We start from the raw sequence: 17,617 nt of genomic DNA, 5'->3' as shown, positions 1-17,617 counted from the left end.
GCGGGCTACAGTCGTTGGGCTCACAAAAAAGTCGGCCACAACTAAATAGCAACAACTCAAACAGATGCTTGCACATCAATGTTCAGCAGCAGCATTTTTTTTTGCAACTGTCAAGAAGGAGAAACAACTGAAGGGTATATCAACAAATGGATAAACAAAATGTGATATATACATACAATGGAATATTACACATTACAAATATAAAAAATATAATATTACAAATATAAAAAAATTCTGGTACATGCTACCACATGGCTGAACTTTGAATGAATATGCCGAGTAAAATAAGCCAGGTACATATTGTATGATTCTACTTATATGAAGTATCTAAAATAGAGAAATTGATAAAGACAGAAAATATTAATATAATAGAAGTTACCAGGTGCAGGGGTAGGGTGGGAGAAATGGAGCATTATTATTTATACAGTTTCTATTTGGGTTGACAAAAAATTTTTGGAAATTGAGAGTGATGGTGATTATACATAATTGTGAATGTCCTTCAGTTCAGTTCAGTTGCTCAGTTGTGTCCAACTCTTTGTGACCGCATGAACCGCAGCACACTAGGCCTCCCTGTCCAACCCCCCAATTTACCAAACCCCCGGAATTTACCCAAATTCATATCCATTGAGTCGGTGATGCCATCTAACCATCTCATCCTCTGTGGTCCCCTTCTCCTCCCACCTTCAATCTTTCCCAGCATCAGGGTCTTTGCAAATGAGTCAACTCTTCGCATCAAGTGGCCAAAGTATTGGAGTTTCAGTTCAGCATCAGTCCTTCCAATGAACACTCAGGACTGATCTCCTTTAGGATGGACCGGTTGGATCTCCTTGCAGTCCAAGAGACTCTCAGGAGTCTTCTCCAACACCACAGTTCAAAAGCATCAATTCTTCGGCGCTCAGCTTTCTTTATAGTCCAACTCTCACATCCATACATGACCACTGGATAAGCCATAGCCTTGACTAGACAGACCTTTGTTGGCAAAGTAATATCTCTGCTTTCTAATATGCTATCTGGGTTGGTCATAACTTTCCTTCCAAGGAGTAAGCGTCTTTTAATTTCATGGCTGCAGTCACCATCTGCAGTGATTTTGGAGCCCAGAAAAATAAAGTCAGCCGCTGTTTCCACCGTTTCCCCATCTATTTGCCATGAAGTGATGCAACCGGATGCCATGAACTTTGTTTTCTGAATGTTGAGCTTTAAGCCAACTTTTTCACTCTCCTCTTTCACTTTCATTAGGAGGCTTTTTAGTTCCTCTTCACTTTCTGCCATAAGGGTGATGTCATCTGCATATCTGAGGTTATTGATATTTCTCCCGGCAATCTTGATTCCAGCTTGTGTTTCTTCCAGTCCAGCGTTTCTCATGATGTATTCTGCATATAAGTTAAATAAGCAGGGTGACAATATACAGCCTTGACGTACTCCTTTCCATTGCTTAATTTAAAAATTTTAAAAACATCAGTCGTTGCCAGAGGTTTGGTTGAAGGGAGAAAGGGATGAATAGGAGCACAGGAGATTTTTTTAGAGCAGTGAAACTATTCTCTATGATACTGTATTAGTGGATATATGTCATTATACATTGATCAAAACCCATGTATAACACAGAGTGAACCCTGATGTAAACTATGAACTGTAGTTAATAATAATTATTCATCACTATTGGCTCATCAACTCTAACAAATTTACCACACTAAGTGCAAGATGTTAATAATAGGGAAAACCATATATGTAGCCAAGGGTGGGAAAGAGGTATATGGGAACTCTCTGTACTTGCTGCTCAGTATTTCTGCAAACATAAAACTGTTTTAAAAATAAGGTCTATTAATATTTTTAAAAATCTTGCCTCAAATTAAGGAATCAATAAATAACTATTTGGAAAAGAAATGCAAAAAAGCAAAATGGCTGTCTGGGGAGGCCTTACAAATAGCTGTGAAAAGAAGAGAAGCGAAAGCAAAGGAGAAAAGGAAAGATATAAGCATCTGAATTCAGAGTTCCAAAGAATAGCAAGAAGAAATAAGAAAGCCTTCCTCAGAGATCAGTGCAAAGAAATAGAGGAAAACAACTGAATAGGAAATACTAGAGATCTCTTCAAGAAAATTAGAGATACCAAGGGAACATTTCATGCAAAGATGGGCTCGATAAAGGACAGAAATGGTATGGACCTAACAGAAGCAGAAGATATTAAGAAGAGGTGGCAAGAATACACAGAAGAACTATACAAAAAAGATCTTCACAACCAAGATAATCACGATGGTGTGATCACTCACCTAGAGCCAGACATCCTGGAATGTGAAGTCAAGTGGGCCTTAGAAAGCATCACTACGAACAAAGCTAGTGGAGGTGATGGAATTCCAGTTGAGCTATTTCAAATCTTGAAAGATGATGCTGTGAAAGTGCTGCACTCAATATGCCAGCAAATTTGGAAAACTCAGCTGTGGCCACAGGACTGGAAAAGGTCAGTTTTCATTCCAATCCCAAAGAAAGGCAATGCCAAAGAATGCTCAAACTACCACACAATTGCACTCATCTCACATGCTAGTAAAGTAATGCTCAAGGTTCTCCAAGCCAGGCTTCAGCAATACGTGAACCATGAACTTCCTGATGTTCAAGCTGGTTTTAGAAAAGGCAGAGGAACCAGAGACCAAATTGCCAACATCTGCTGGATCATGGAAAAAGCAAGAGAGTTCCAGAAAAACATCTATTTCTGCTTTATTGACTATGCCAAAGCCTTTGACTGTGTGGATCACAATAAACTGTGGAAAACTCTGAAAGAGATGGGAATACCAGACCACCAGACCTGCCTCTTGAGAAATCTGTATGCAGGTCAGGAAACAACAGTTCGAACTGGACATGGAACAATAGACTGGTTCCAAATAGGAAAAGGAGTACGTCAAGGCTGTATATTGTCACCCTGCTTGTTTAACTTATATGCAGAGTACATCATGAGAAACACTGGACTGGAAGAAGCACAAGCTGGAATCAAGATTGCCAGGAGAAATATCAATAACCTCAGATATGCAGATGACACCACCCTTATGGCAGAAAGTGAAGAGGAACTAAAAAGCCTCTTGATGAAAGTGAAAGTGGAGAGTGAAAAAGTTGGCTTAAAGCTCAACATTCAGAAAACGAAGATCATGGCATCCGGTTCCATCACTTCATGGGAAGTAGATGGGGAAACAGTGGAAACAGTGTCAGACTTTATTTTTCTGGGCTCCAAAATCACTACAGATGGTGACTGCAGCCATGAAATTAAAAGACACTTACTCCTTGGAAGGAAAGTTATGACCAACCTAGATAGCATATTCAAAAGCAGAGATATCACTTTGCCAACAAAGGTCCGTCTAATCAAGGCAATGGTTTTTCCTGTGGTCATGTATGGATGTGAGAGTTGGACTATGAAGAAGGCTGAGCGCGGAAGAATTGATGCTTTTGAAGTGTGGTGTTGGAGAAGACTCTTGAGAGTCCCTTGGACCTCAAGGAGATCCAACCAGTCCATTCTGAGGGAGATCAGCCTTGAGATTTCTTTGGAAGGAATGATGCTAAAGCTGAAGCTCCAGTCCTTTGGCCACTTCATGTGAAGAGTTGAATCATTGGAAAAGACTCTGATGCTGGAAGGGATTGGGGGCAGGAGGAGAAGGGGACGACAGAGGATGAGATGGCTGGATGGCATCACTGACTCGATGGACGTGAGTCTGGGTGAACTCCGGGAGTTGGTGATGGACAGGGAGGCCTGGCATGCTGCCATTCATGGGGTCGCAAAGAGTTGGACACGACTGAGCAACTGAACTGAATTGGTATTAAGGACTAATGTACAGTAGATGACCGTTGAATTTAACTATTAATAAGTGATAATTATTACTAATCACAGTAATTATTATGTTTAATGTGGGTCTTATATCTTATTTGTCTTGATATTTCTCTTGGTAATTTACAGTGATACTTAGTGACTGTTTATCATTAGGTATATATATTCAAGTAAGCAGTATATATCTGCTATATGTATTAGTCAGGATTCATTTGTTTAAAAGTGACATAAGCCAAACTCAGATTTTCTCAAACAAAAATAGGAAATTTATTAGCTCATATGGCTGAAAAATCAGGCCCATGGGGCAGATATTTATGATTTCTCCAAACATGTATCTCTCTCTAGTAAAATCCTGAGGACTTTTGTCTGGCTTTGGGAGAGGCCCAGCCATCAAGCATGGCAAGGCAGAAGTTTCAAAGAATTAATGTCTCTGAAAGCAGTCAGAAAACAATGATTATGGGGAGCTGGTGAATAACTCCACCAGCTTTGCCAACCATCCACAAAGACACTAGTCTAGCATGAATGGCAACCCCTGGAGTTGTGCCATGTCACGTCTGCATCCATATAGAGAGACCCTATCTCTGGCTATCTCGCATATTTTGATCAAAGAATTAAAGCTTAGAAAGGGGTGATCTTACCAGGAACATTGCTAATAATGGTGAAAAATTAAAACAGCCTAATCCATATAAGCATTGGTTAGTAAATGGGATCTAGCAGATTTTTTAAAATGTGATAAATCTATATGACATGGGAAGGTATATGCATATGTAAGATAGAAAAGGAAGGGTATAAAAATTGTGTTTACTTTATATTTACATTTGTATTTAAATGCATCCCTATGTTTTGGTATTGCCTCAAGGGGACTGTGACAAATGTAATGAGCCCTAGGATAGAATTCTCACTGCTATGTCTCCTGATGCCAATCTCCAGGATAAGAGGCCCTTTGAAAGTCTTATGTAGGCTTTCAGTGAAGCTTCCTGTCATCTGTGTAACTCAGGTCCAGGATCATGCCACGCATGTTTTAATAACTAGAGCTGCTAGACATAGTCCTAGGGGAAAAAAGAAGAATAGGGTGAAGATTAAATGTAAATGTGCAACGTTGAGTGTTATTTTACCACATGATGGCCAGTCTTGCTCTGTGAAGTCAGCTAGGAATTAGGATCACATCTGTGCGATAACTGGTGCCCAAGTTCTGAATTCTCTAGATCAGTGTACCTGTCTGCCAGTTCTGACTCAACTTCTCAAGTAGACCTAATGGTTAGAAATTATGCCTTTGGTCTGTACACCATGGAATCATTGACAAGGCTCCCAATTTGATTGTCTTCTTTCTGTGTTTGAATTGATCACACACACACACACACACACACACATTGCACCCTACCCTTGGCCAAGAAAGCCTCATGTTTAGTTTGAATCATCTGTCTGACTATATTTTTCTACGTCTTTGTGAATGGGAAGTACACATTCATACTTCAGTATATTTGATGTGATTGTAAAGGTTATGGATCCTCAAAAACTGATGTTCCAGTGATAATTTTGGTTGTTCTTTTTTAGGTAGAAACTTGAGACCCAAGGAAATAAATTAATTGGAATTTGATGGATTTATTTTTGCTATTTGAGAAAATAGCAAAGCTCTTGAAAAAAACAAAATCTAGCTAAGAAGTTGCAGGAATTCTCAGTTGAAACTAAAAGATTGTCCAAAGTTCTTTGGCAAAAAAGTGAAGCGGACCCAACCTGATGCTAAATAGCTGCTTTATATATACAGTTAGAATAATATCAGTTTGTTCAAGATATGGCACAAAAGATTGATTTTTAAATCTCTGACTGAGAGGGGAATGGGCTTCCCTGGTGGCTGAGCAGTAAAGAATCCACCTGCAATTTAGAAGACAGGTTTGGTTCCTGGGTTGGGAAGATCCTCTGGAGAAGGAATTAGCAATCCACTCTAGTATTCTTGCCTGGGAAATGCCATGAACAGAGGCACCTGGCGGGCTACAGTCCATGGGGTGGCAAAAGAGCAGGACATGACCTAGCAACTAAACAACAATAAACCAGGGACGTTCCAGTTCAATTAATTACATGTATGCTATCATGTTTAATTATTTATATTTAATATGTGTATTCTGATGTTGTTTCTTTGCTTTTAAAAATAAGTTCTTCAGCTTTCTAAAAGAATGCTAAACTTGTAACTCTGAATTTGTGGATGAAGCACAAGCTGGAATCAAGATTGCTGGTAGAAATAACAATAACCTCAGATATGCAGATGACACCACCCTGATGGTAGAAAGTGAAGAAGAATTAAAGAGCCTCTTGATCAAAGTGAAAGAGGAAAGTGAAAAAGTTGGTTTAAAACTCAACATTCAGAAAACTAAGATCATGGCATGTAGTCCCATCACTTCATGGCAAATAGATGGGGAAACAATGGAAATAGTGAGAGACATTATTTTGGGGGGCTCCAGAATCACTGCAGATGGTGACTGAAGCCATGAAATTAAAAGATGCTGGATGCTTGGAAGAAAAGCATCCTAGACAACCTAGACAGCTTATTAAAAAGCAGAGACATTACTTTGCCTACAGAGATCCATCTGGTCAAAGCTATGGTTTTTCCAGTAGTCACATATGGATGTGAGAATTGGAGTATAAAGTAAGCTGAGCACCAAAGGATTGATGCTTTTAAACTGTGGTGTTGGAGAAGGCTCTCGAGAGTCCCTTGGACTGCAAGAGGTCCAACCAGTCCATTCTAAAGGAGATCAGTCCTGGGTGTTCATTGGAAGGACTGATGCTGAAGCTGAAACTCCAATACTTTGGCCACCTGATGGGAAGAACTGACTCATTTGAAAAGACCCTGCTGCTGGGAAAGATTGAGGGCAGGAGGAGAAGGGGACAACAGAGGATGAGATGGTTGGAAGGCATCACCAACTCAATGGACATGAGTTTGAGTAAACTCCGGGAGTTGGTGATGGACAGAGAAGCCTGGAGTGCTGCAGTCCATGGTGTCTGAACTGAACTGAACTGAATGTAAACCACTGGGTTTCTAGCCCAGCATTTCTCATGACGTGTAAAAGTTAAATAAGCAGGGTGGCAATATACAGCCTTGATATATTCCTTTCCTGATTTGGAACCAGTCTGTTGTTCCATGTCCAGTTCTAACTGTTGCTTCTTGACCTACCTGCATATAGATATCCCAGGATGCAGGTCAGGTGGTCTGGTAGTCCCTTCTCTTGAAGAACTTTCCAGTTTGTTGTGATCCACACAGTCAAAGGCTTTGGCATAGTCAATAAAGCAGAAGTAGATGTTTTTCTGCAACTCTCTTGCTTTTTTGATGATCTAACAGATGTTAGCAATTTGATCTTTTGTTCCTCTGCCTTTTCTAAATCCAGCTTGAACATCTGGAGGTTCATGGTTCATGTACTGTTGAAGCCTGGCCCGGAGAATCTTGAGCATTACTTTACTAGCATATGAGATGAGTGCAATTGTGTGGTAGTTTGAGCATTCTTTGGCATTGCCTTTCTTTGGGATTGAAAGGAAAACTGACCTTTTCCAGTTCTGGGGCCACTGCTGAGTTTTCCAAGTTTGCTGGCATATTGAGTGCAGCACTTTCACAGCATCATCTTTTAGGATTTGAGATAGCTCAACTGGAATTCCATCACGTCCACTAGCTTTGTTCATAGTGATGCTTCCTAAGGCCCACTTGAGACTTCGCATTCCAGGATATCTGGCTCTAGGTGAGTGATCACACCATTGTGATTATCTGGGTCATAAAGATCTTTTTTGAATAGTTCTTCTGCGTGTTCTTGCCATCTCTTAATATCTTCTGCTTCTGTTAGGTCCATACCATTTCTGTCCTTTATTGCGCCCATCTTTGCATGAAATGTTCCCTTGGTATCTCTAATTTTCTTGAAGAGATCTCTAGTTTTTCCCATTCTGTTGTTTTCCTCTATTTCTTTGCATTGATCGCTGAAGAAGGCTTTCTTATCTCTTCTTGCTATTCTTTGGAACTCTGCATTCAGATGTTCGTATCTTTCCTTTTCTCCTTTGCTTTTCACTTCTCTTCTTTTCATAGCTATTTGTAAGGCCCCCTCAGACAGCCATTTTGCTTTTTTGCATTTATTTTCCATGGGGATGGTCTTGATCCCTGTCTCCAGTACAATGTCATGAACCTCATTCCATAGTTCATCAGGCACTCTATCTATCAGATCTAGGACCTTAAATCTATTTCTCACTTCCACTGTATAATCATAAGGGATTTGATTTAGGTCATACCTGAATGGTCTAGTGGTTTTCCCTACTTTCTTCAATTTCAGTCTGAATTTGGTAATAAGGAGTTCATCATCTGAGCCACACTCAGCTCCTGGTCTTGTTTTTGCTGACTGTATAGAGCTTCTCCATCTTTGGCTGCAAAGAATATAATCAATCTGATTTCGGTATTGACCATCTGGTGATGTCCATATGTAGAGTCTTCTCTTGTGTTGTTGGAAGAGGATGTTTGCTCTGACCAATGCATTCTCTTGGCAAAACTCTATTAGACTTTGACCTGCTTCATTTTGTACACCAAGGCCAAACTTGCCTGTTACTCCAGGTATTTCTTGACTTCCTACTTTTGCATTCCAGTCCAGGACATCTTTTTTTTGGTGTTAGTTCTATAAGGTGGAGAAGGAAATGGCAACCCACTCCAGTGTTCTTGCCTGGAGAATCCCAGGGACGGCGGAGCCTGGTGCGCTGCCCTCTATGGGGTCGCACAGAGTCGGACACGACTGAAGTGACTTAGCAGCAGCAGCTAGAAGGTCTTGTAGGTCTTCATAGAACAGTTAAACTTCAGCTTCTTCAGCATTATTGGTTGGGGCATAGACTTGGATTACTGTGATATTGAATGGCTTGCCTTGGAATCGAACAGAGATCGTTCTGTCGTTTTTGAGATTGCATCCAAGTACTGCATTTAGGAGAAGGCAATGGCACCCCACTCCAGTACTCTTGCCTGGAAAATCCCATGGATGGAGGAGCCTGGTAGGCTGCAGTCCATGGGGTCGCTAAGAGTCGGACACGACTGAGTGACTTCACTTTCACTTTTCACTTTCATGCATCAGAGAAGGAAATGGCAACCCGCTCCAGTGTTCTTGCCTGGAGAATCCCAGGGACAGGGGAGCCTGATGGGCTGCCGTCTATGGGGTCGCACAGAGTCGGACAGGACTGAAGCGACTTAGCAGCAGCAACTGCATTTAGGACTCTTGTTGACTATGATGGCTACTCCATTTCTTCTAAGGAATTCTTGCCCACAGTAGTAGATATAATGGTCATCTGAGTCAAATTCACCCATTCCAGTCCATTTTAGTTCACTGACTCCTAAAATGTCGATGTTCACTCTCTCCATCTCCTGCTTGACCACTTTCAATTTGTGTTGATACATGGACCTAACATTCCCGGTTCCTATGCGATATTGCTCTTTACAGCATTGGACTTGTCTTCCATCACCTGTCACATCCACAACTGGGTGTTGTTTTTGCTTTGTCTCTGTTTGTTCATTCTTCCTGGAGTTAGTTCTCTGACCTCCAGTAGCATATTGGGCACCTACCGACCTGGGGAGTTCATCTTTCAGTGTCCTATCTTTTTGCCTTTTCATACCGTCATGGTGTTCTCAAGCAAGAATCTGAAGTGGTTTGTCATTCCTTTCTCCTGTGGAGCAGATTTTGTCAGAAATCTCCACCATGACCCGATCATCTTGGGTGGCCCTCCATGGCATGGCTTATCATTTCATTGAGTTAGATAAGGCTGTGGTCCATGTGATCAGATGGTTAGTTTTCTGTGATTGTGGTTTTCAGTCTGTCTGCCCTCTGATGGAGAAGGATAAGAGGCTTATGGAAGCTTCCTGCTGGGAGAGACTGACTGAGGGGCTGAGGGGGAAACTAGGTCTTATTCTGATGGGTGGGGCCATGATGGGTAACTCTAATCCAATTTTCTGTTAATAAGTGGGGCTGTGTTCCCTCCCTGTTATTTGACCTGAGCCCAAACTATCTTGGAGGTAATGAAGATAATGGCCACCTCCTTCAAAAAATCCATGCATGCACTGCTACACTCAGTTTATCCAAATCCCCATCCAAGACATCTGAAGTCCCATCCAAGATATCATCGAGTTCATAGTCCAGGATCTCTTGGCAATGGGAAAGTGAAAGTGAAGTCGCTCAGCCACGTCACTAAGTCTTGTCTGACTCTTTGGGACCCCATGGACTGTAGCCTTCCAGAAGACTGGAAGTCTTCTCCATCCATGGGAGTTTCCAGGCAGGAGTACTGGAGTGGGTTGCCATTTCCTTCTCCAGGGGATCTTCCCAACCAAGGGATCGAACCCAGGTCTTCCACATTGCAGTCAGACACTTTACCCTCTAAGCCACCAGCAATGGGAAGTTCTCTCCATTATATGCCTCCTTTTTGTATGATCACCTAGAGTCTAAGAAAAGTTCTATTCCTACCCACAGTGATAGATTTGGAACAGAAAAGGAAGATAGAGGGAACACAGCATGATCATCATTTCCACAGAAGTAATCAAGTCCTTTTGGTTGGGGATCCTGAAGATACCTGTCCTGGTGATGAACCAAGTCCCTGATTTGGCTCCAAGAGGAACTCCCTAGTGTCTAAGACTTCTAGTTCAGGGAGGTGCAATTTCTTGCCCACCAACCCCTGAAGCCACATCTGAAAGGCATGGAAGAATAGGCATTTCTTGGGGACCATGCAATTTATTTATGCAGCCAGATTCCTGTTGGAGCATGTTTACAAGTCTGGAGGTTGCTTAGAGAGGCAGGTACTACATCTGAATCATACTCACACTTCCAATTCCAATCAAATACCACAAGATCCTTCATCTCTTTGACCCACTCTATGTTTGTACCACCTTAATCTTTTGGTAAGAGCCTAATTCCCAGCAATATCAATATCAGCCTGTTTACCTATCCTCATTTGCTCAATTCTAAAGTATGCACAAATAATTTCAGAATGACTACCTCACTACCTCTACTACTATTAAGTAATGTTTAATATTTCTTTATAGTCCTTTTTGTCCTTGAAATATATTCCACTAAGGGTATATGTCAAAGCCCTATATTCAAAAGACACTTGGATTAATTATTTCTGTTCTGTGTGGTTATCATTTTGACACATGCTGAGGTCCATTTGTTTCTGTTTGTATTTGATTTCAGGGTTTCCCCATGCTTTCTGGTTTATCAATTATTTTGGCCAATAGAAATACCAGTGAAGACACATCCCTCAGAAAAGGAGATTATAAGTAAAGGGTTGATTTCCTTACTGTTTATAGCATATTTCTACACCTTTTCCCAAATAGGCAAAAGACACAAACAGAGATTTGTGAATTAATAGCACCTACTTCATTGCACTATTCTGAGAAAATAAGATGCTGGATTATCACAGTGGTTGGCCACACAGTAAGTCCTAAATAAATGCTAATATAATAATGATCTTTGTTCTCAGAACTAATCTTAAGAAAGGGATATATCATTTTTCACATTTCAGATTAGACAAATTTTTAAACTATTTTTCATTATACTGGCAATATGCAATATTGGTGACAGTATCATTAAGAAAATAACTATCATCATATGCTTTTGTGGAGGAATCAATTACTATCTTTTGGCAGACAACTTATCAAAAACCTTAAAGTTGTATAAACTCATACTCAACAATTGCATTTTAAGGCAATTACCATAAAGTGAAAGTGAAAGTCACTCAGTCATGTCCAGCTCTTTGAAATCCCATGGACTATACAGTCCATGGAATTCTCAAGGCCAGAACACTGGAGTGGGTAGCCGTTCCCTTCTCCAGGGTATCTTCCCAACACAGGGATTGAACCCAGGTCTCCTGCATTGCAGATGGATTCTTTACCAGCTGAGCCACAAGGGAAGCCCAATTACCATAAGGGTGTAATCAAATAAATGTGACAAGATATATGTACAAGGGTGTTTGCAAACCAAGAAACTAAAAAGAGCCAGAAATAAACTACGTGTCTATCTGTAAAGAACTGGCCAGGTGAATTATGATGCATCCAGCCTGTTTCAGTTTTCTTTAGACCCACTGAATAATTCAACTGTTTTAATGTCTTTCTACCATCAACATTTAAGAAGGGAAATAATTCTAATTTTGTTCTTTTTAGAACAAAATGAAAGCTACAAGCCATTTCCAGTAACATTCCCCACCCCTCCAAACCCTCTCACTCCTGTCTCAGAGAAAGACTTCCATGGATTCAGATGTTTCCCTTCAGAATGAATGTGTTTTTCACCTCCTGGGTCATAGGTCACCTACGTAAGTCCATAAGCTTTTCAACTAAGAATGATCTAGAAGAAAAAGTTTGCTCAGAATTTCATCCAATAAGATAAAAGTAATACTGACTGCAACAGCCCCAGGGTATCCAGAGCTTGCATCTTTTATAGTGTCTCCCCAGGTTTCTGTCCACCAAAATTGATAGCTTTTTATCCTAGTTCAAACCTATTATATCAGAAGATGTAGGGGCATTATCTCTCTTTCATATATATTTCATTTTAAGACTCAGGAAGAGAGGAGTTGTTCAAACTAACATTGGCTCAATTGTTTCTCTAACACTGAGACAATTCTAATAAATTAGAATATTCTTCTGCCAGGTTTCTGATGACCTGAATCACAAAACTATCTTTTAATTCATGAAAATTCTCATTATCTTAACTCTGAATATGTATATGGTTTTGGTTGCTTTTTTTTTTTTTTTTTTACAGTAAGAGAAGAAAGCATCTGTAAGGGAAATTTCCCGGACTCCTGTTCACTATCATGGTCTCAGCTGTCACATTAGACCCCCACAATCAGAACGTGAAATACGTCACTACAGCATACTATAGAATCCTCTGCTGCTGCTGCTGCTATGTCGCTTCAGTCTTGTCCGACTCTGTGCAACCCCATAGACGGCAGCCCACCAGGCTCCACCGTCCCTGGGATTCTCCAGGCAAGAACACTGGAGTGGGTTGCCATTTCCTTCTCCAATGCATGAAAGTGAAAAATGAAAGTGAAGTCACTCAGTCGTGTCTGACCCTCAGCCACCCTATGGACTGCAGCCTTCCAGGCTCCTCCATCCATGGGATTTTCTAGGCAAGAGTACTGAAGTGGGGTGCCATTGCCTTCTCCGTAGAATCCTCTACAGCCTTTAAAAGAGATGAGGTAGATCTATATGTATTGATGTAAAAATATACACCAGGTAAAATTTTAAGTTAAACAACTTGTAAGCAACAATAATATGGTGTTACCCTGTTTCTTATGGAGAATCTAGAAGGATATATGATAAAATGCTATCTGGAATATTCCTTAAGCTAATTATTTTTATTGCAATTTATAGTCTCTGTATTTTTTTCCCCCCCTAAGGAAATTCTTGTTTTATTTATGTATTTATATGGACTCCTTACACAAATAACATTCCTGTTCTCCTAAGGGTTTCTTCTTCCAATTTATAGTCTCTGTATTTTTAATCTTATTGTTTTATTTTTATAATTATTGAGGGTTTTTTCCTAATCTTAATCATTCGTGACTTTTATTACACCAGTCCATCTCATTTTATAGCATTTTATCTCAGCATCTTCTTTGTATGTGTACTTAGCAAATTTCACCTCCTTATTTGTAAAAAATGACAACTGTTAGGTCCCATTTTGCCAATTTGGAGGTACAAAATAAGTTCACATTTCCTTCTAAGGTTTCAGCTAAATGATTTGAGTCTGCATCTTCCCTTGGCAGAGAGACCCTTTGATGACATCGTATGTACCTGGGATCCTCTTTCTGGTCTAAGGCATCAGACCAGAGCTGGAAGCTAGGCTATGGGGCAAGACGGGTTCCTGTCTTCACTCCACCAGATCCAACACAGCAGTTTTCTTTGGCAACCATTTCGTACTACCCCTTTCTCTCCATGTGATGATTTATCCATTTCTTAGGATGTATTCCCATATACTAATCTGCTGAGCAAGTCTATTTGTAAAACAATTTGACAGTCTTTCTTGTAGGAACAGATCAAAGGGGGATGTAGCTTTCTATCACCCAATAAACGAGATGTTTCTTTGGTTTTGACTTTTTAAAAAATGTGTGGCCTAAAGTTTGCCCTAAGATAATCCATTAATAGCTAGAAATCTGTTCTTCAAGTGTTTTTTTCAATCCCAAATGCACTCCCTTTAAATCTGAGAATACAAAACATACAAATTGATATTTTCTTTCATTAAGATAAGACCTTCCTCAAAAGCAATAATCCCTCAGTTATAATCAACAGGTCAAATAAATTGGACTCCAGTATAAATCTAATGGTGCCCTTATTCATAAGGATTGCTTCAGACTCTATATTTTAGCTGATTTCAAGTGAAGCATCTTTTTTTTTTTTAAGTGAAACATCTTTAGAGCTGGCATTAAAGCAAGATCATCACTGCCAATGTTTAGAAGTGATCTGGAGTTAACAAAGACCTCCCTGTGGATTTTCCACACATGGCAGAGAAGGTTCCCCTACCTGCTTTTGCAAATACCTTCACTGCCTACATCATTCGAGTCTTCTCAGTTTTGTGTCTGTTGGTTATACACTTTACTAACTTTGGCTCATCTCCATGGGCCTTAAAAAATATAGTATTAACTCCCTTTATGAAAATTCATTTTATGTTGGTTTACTTTGTGTAGTTTTTTTTGTTCTTTTAGCACAATACTCTCTACAAACTTTGTTTTAATTTTTAAACCTAATTTTATTTATGTATTTCTTTATCGTTTGCTGTGCTGGATCTTTGGTGCTGCATGTGGTCTCTCTCTAGTTGAAAAATTATTCACATGGTACATACAGGTATGAAAGTGAAGTTGCTCAGTCGTGTCCGACTCTTTGTGACCCCATGGACTGTAGCCTACTAGGATCCTCCATCCATGGGATTTTCCAGGCAAGAGTACTGGAGTGGGTTGCCATTTCCTTCTCCAACATACAGGTATAAGCCAGTTCAATTACACTTTAGAACTTAGGGTCAAACCACAGGATATGGAGGCTAATGTGCAACTATGTAGATTATCTCATACAAACTGTAGTGCTTTGAGATTTTTTCTTGGGAACTAGGATGGTACCTATGGCTTCTTCATCCAACTGAAAATTCCAACTGACCCAGTTAAAACACGCAAAGTGTTTTAATGGTAAAGCATACAGAAATGTATGGAGGTGGTTACACAAAGCCAGAGACATAGTCTGCTCTCAAACAAATGTACAGCCTCCCAGATTCCCACAAGGATTAGCATCAGCACTGAGAGAGGATTCCACTAGGCCCAGGAAATTTCTCTTCATCCCTCTGCTCACCCCCACTCCCACCATTCTGTACCTGCTTCCAACTGCTCTGAACACAACCTATTCACCAGGAGCAAGTAACAGATGCAGACAACCCCAGCACGTTTTCCAGTGTTCACTGTGAGATGAGGAAATGAGAGGTCAGTTTCCCAGGCACAGCTTTCCTTCGCAGGCCCCAGCTTCAGGCCCATCAGTTTAGTCCTGCAACATGATCAGGCAGATGGGATGAAATGGCATTTAAGATTTAAAAAATGGTAACCAGGAAGTGCAGAAGGAGACAGATGCTCTCACCTGACTGGTTTTTAGGGTAGTGAAACTTACTGTATAGATTCCATAAGTTAATGTCTTGCCAACTGGTTTGGAGATGATCATTATTTTATTTAACTATTTGTTTAATTTTGGCATGTCTTCTAGCCCTGCCTGTAGTATATAATAAACAATGGAATCTGGTTCAGAGTCTGCCCTGTGCCTGTTTTACAACCTGTTCATAAAAGCAAGACTTCATAAAAAGAGACCACAGATGATAGAGGAAGAATAATTTAATGGTTTTATAAATGTATACAGTTTACTTTTGACCAATTGCTTAGAAGCAAGGTGGGAGAGAGGATCGAGAGGGAGGGGGTATAGGTATACTATGCCTGACTCATGCTGAGGTTTGACAGAAAACAACAAAATTGTGTAAAGCAATTATCCTTCAATTAAAAAATAAATAAATTTTTTAAAAAGGAAAAAGATTTGAAATTGGAGGCGGGGAGAATCACAGATTTTCTCATATTGGTCACAAATAGTGATTTGAAGGAAAGATTAAAAGTAAAATATAATTTCTTAATTTAATATGAACTATGGTGACACTTGGCCTTAAGAACCAGATGAGCATCCGCCTTGGCCTACAAAAACACAATACAGGGATGGAAGACTTGTTAGCAGTGTCAGGTAGGGACAAGCTTCAAATGACCAAACAAGTCCCTGGAGAAAACTTTGTCACACACAAGCATTTTATTGTTTGCCCAGACGGTTATTTTATTAGCTGCTGTGAACATGTATTGAGCAGCATATAGAAATAAATGGTTTCTATTATGTTTTGGAGACAGTAAGTTCTGGTGTTAACCAGACTGTCTTGGAAGTTGCCTTATTTGTGGGATGTTAGCAATCCCCAAATAGTTGAAAACCACTGCTTCATGGTAATAAATAATTAAAACAATGCAAAATTTTCTCCTTCTGCCTCTTTTTCCCCGAGAAAATGATGTGTTTGTTTTCTCTTTGGGGGTCTGTGAATTCACAAAACTTAAATCACCTCTGTACTCTGTGACTCATACTGTTTTCAGTTAATATCATCTGGTCTTGTTCTAGTTTTTATTATTGTCTAGTTCAGATTTTGGAAATTAGTTCTCAGTCATTAACAGAGAAAAATTAAATGATGGCTTTTCGCTGAAAAAAGAGGAGCATCTGTGGGGAATCTACTAAGATTATGACACAGTCATGCCATCCAACAGAGACAGAAGTGTGACAAGATGTCCCAGAAAAGTATTTTGCTGGGACAGGGGTGGCATATTCCAGAAGGGCTGGCCTTTCTTGGACTCCACTGCATCAACCCTATCATTCATTCTGCTTAAACAGAAACCTGTAATACCTCCATTTCTGTCTCTATCAAGGAATGAAATCTTATATATCCTTAAAGATTTGTATTAATAAATTAAGATTTATATTAATAAATATATTAAATTAAGATTTATATTAATTAAATCTAATTTAATTGGATTTATGTCAAATCTATTTAAATAGATTATATATAATCTATTTTTCTTGTGTTGTTGGAAGAGGGTGTTTACTATGACCAGTGTGTTCTCTTGGCAAAGCTCTATTAGTCTTTGCCCTGCTTCATTCTGTACTCCAAGGCCAAATTTGCCTGTTACTCCAGGTGTTTCTTGACTTCCTACTTTTGCATTCCAGTCCCCTATAATGTGAAGGACATCTTTTTTGGGTGTTAGTTCTAAAAGGTCTTGTAGGTCTTCATAGAACTGTTCAACTTCAGCTTCTTCAGCATTACTGGTTGGGGCATAGGCTTGGATTACCATGATATTGAATGGTTTGCCTTGGAAATGAACAGAGATCATTCTGTCGTTTTTGAGATTGCATCCAAGTACTGCATTTCAGACTCTTTTGTTGACCATGATGGCTACTCCATTTCTTCTAAGGAATTCCTGCCTACAGTAGTAGATATAATGGTCATCTGAGTTAAATTCACTCATTCCAGTCCATTTTAGTTCGCTGATTCCGAGAATGTCAACATTTACTCTTGCCATCTCTTGTTTGACCACTTCCAATTTGCCTTGATTCATGGACCTGACATTCCAGGTTCCTATGCAATATTGCTCTTTACAGCATTGGACCTTGCTTCTATTACCAGTCACATCCACAGATGGGTATTCTTTTTGCTTTGGCTCCATCCCTTCATTCTTTCTGGAGTTATTTCTCCACTGATCTCCAGTAGCATATTGGGCACCTACCGA

The 17,617-nt window shown here is 39.9% G+C and overlaps 1 long non-coding RNA gene across 3 annotated transcripts in view; it reads left to right on the top strand.

Annotated features, from left to right (window-relative positions):
- Window positions 1-13,179, top strand: part of LOC147364261 (uncharacterized) — a 62,454-nt gene extending 49,275 nt beyond the window's left edge. The window contains exons 2-4 of one of the 3 annotated variants that reach the window (XR_015134298.1): window positions 11,127-11,226; window positions 11,952-12,100; window positions 12,547-13,179. This is a non-coding gene — a long non-coding RNA (uncharacterized LOC147364261). The remainder of the gene's footprint in view (window positions 1-11,126; window positions 11,227-11,951; window positions 12,101-12,546) is intronic. The other 2 variants (XR_015134297.1, XR_015134299.1) reach the window with 2 other exon arrangements.
- Window positions 13,180-17,617: the final 4,438 nt, after the last annotated feature.

Source organism: Bos grunniens, chromosome 10 (assembly GCF_055505025.1).
Source record: "Bos grunniens cultivar Pamir isolate PY7600 chromosome 10, Bosgru_T2T1.0, whole genome shotgun sequence".
NCBI lineage: Eukaryota > Metazoa > Chordata > Mammalia > Artiodactyla > Bovidae > Bos > Bos grunniens.
The sequence above is the reverse complement of the archived record's forward strand: the minus strand, read 5'-3'. Positions and strand labels throughout refer to the sequence as shown.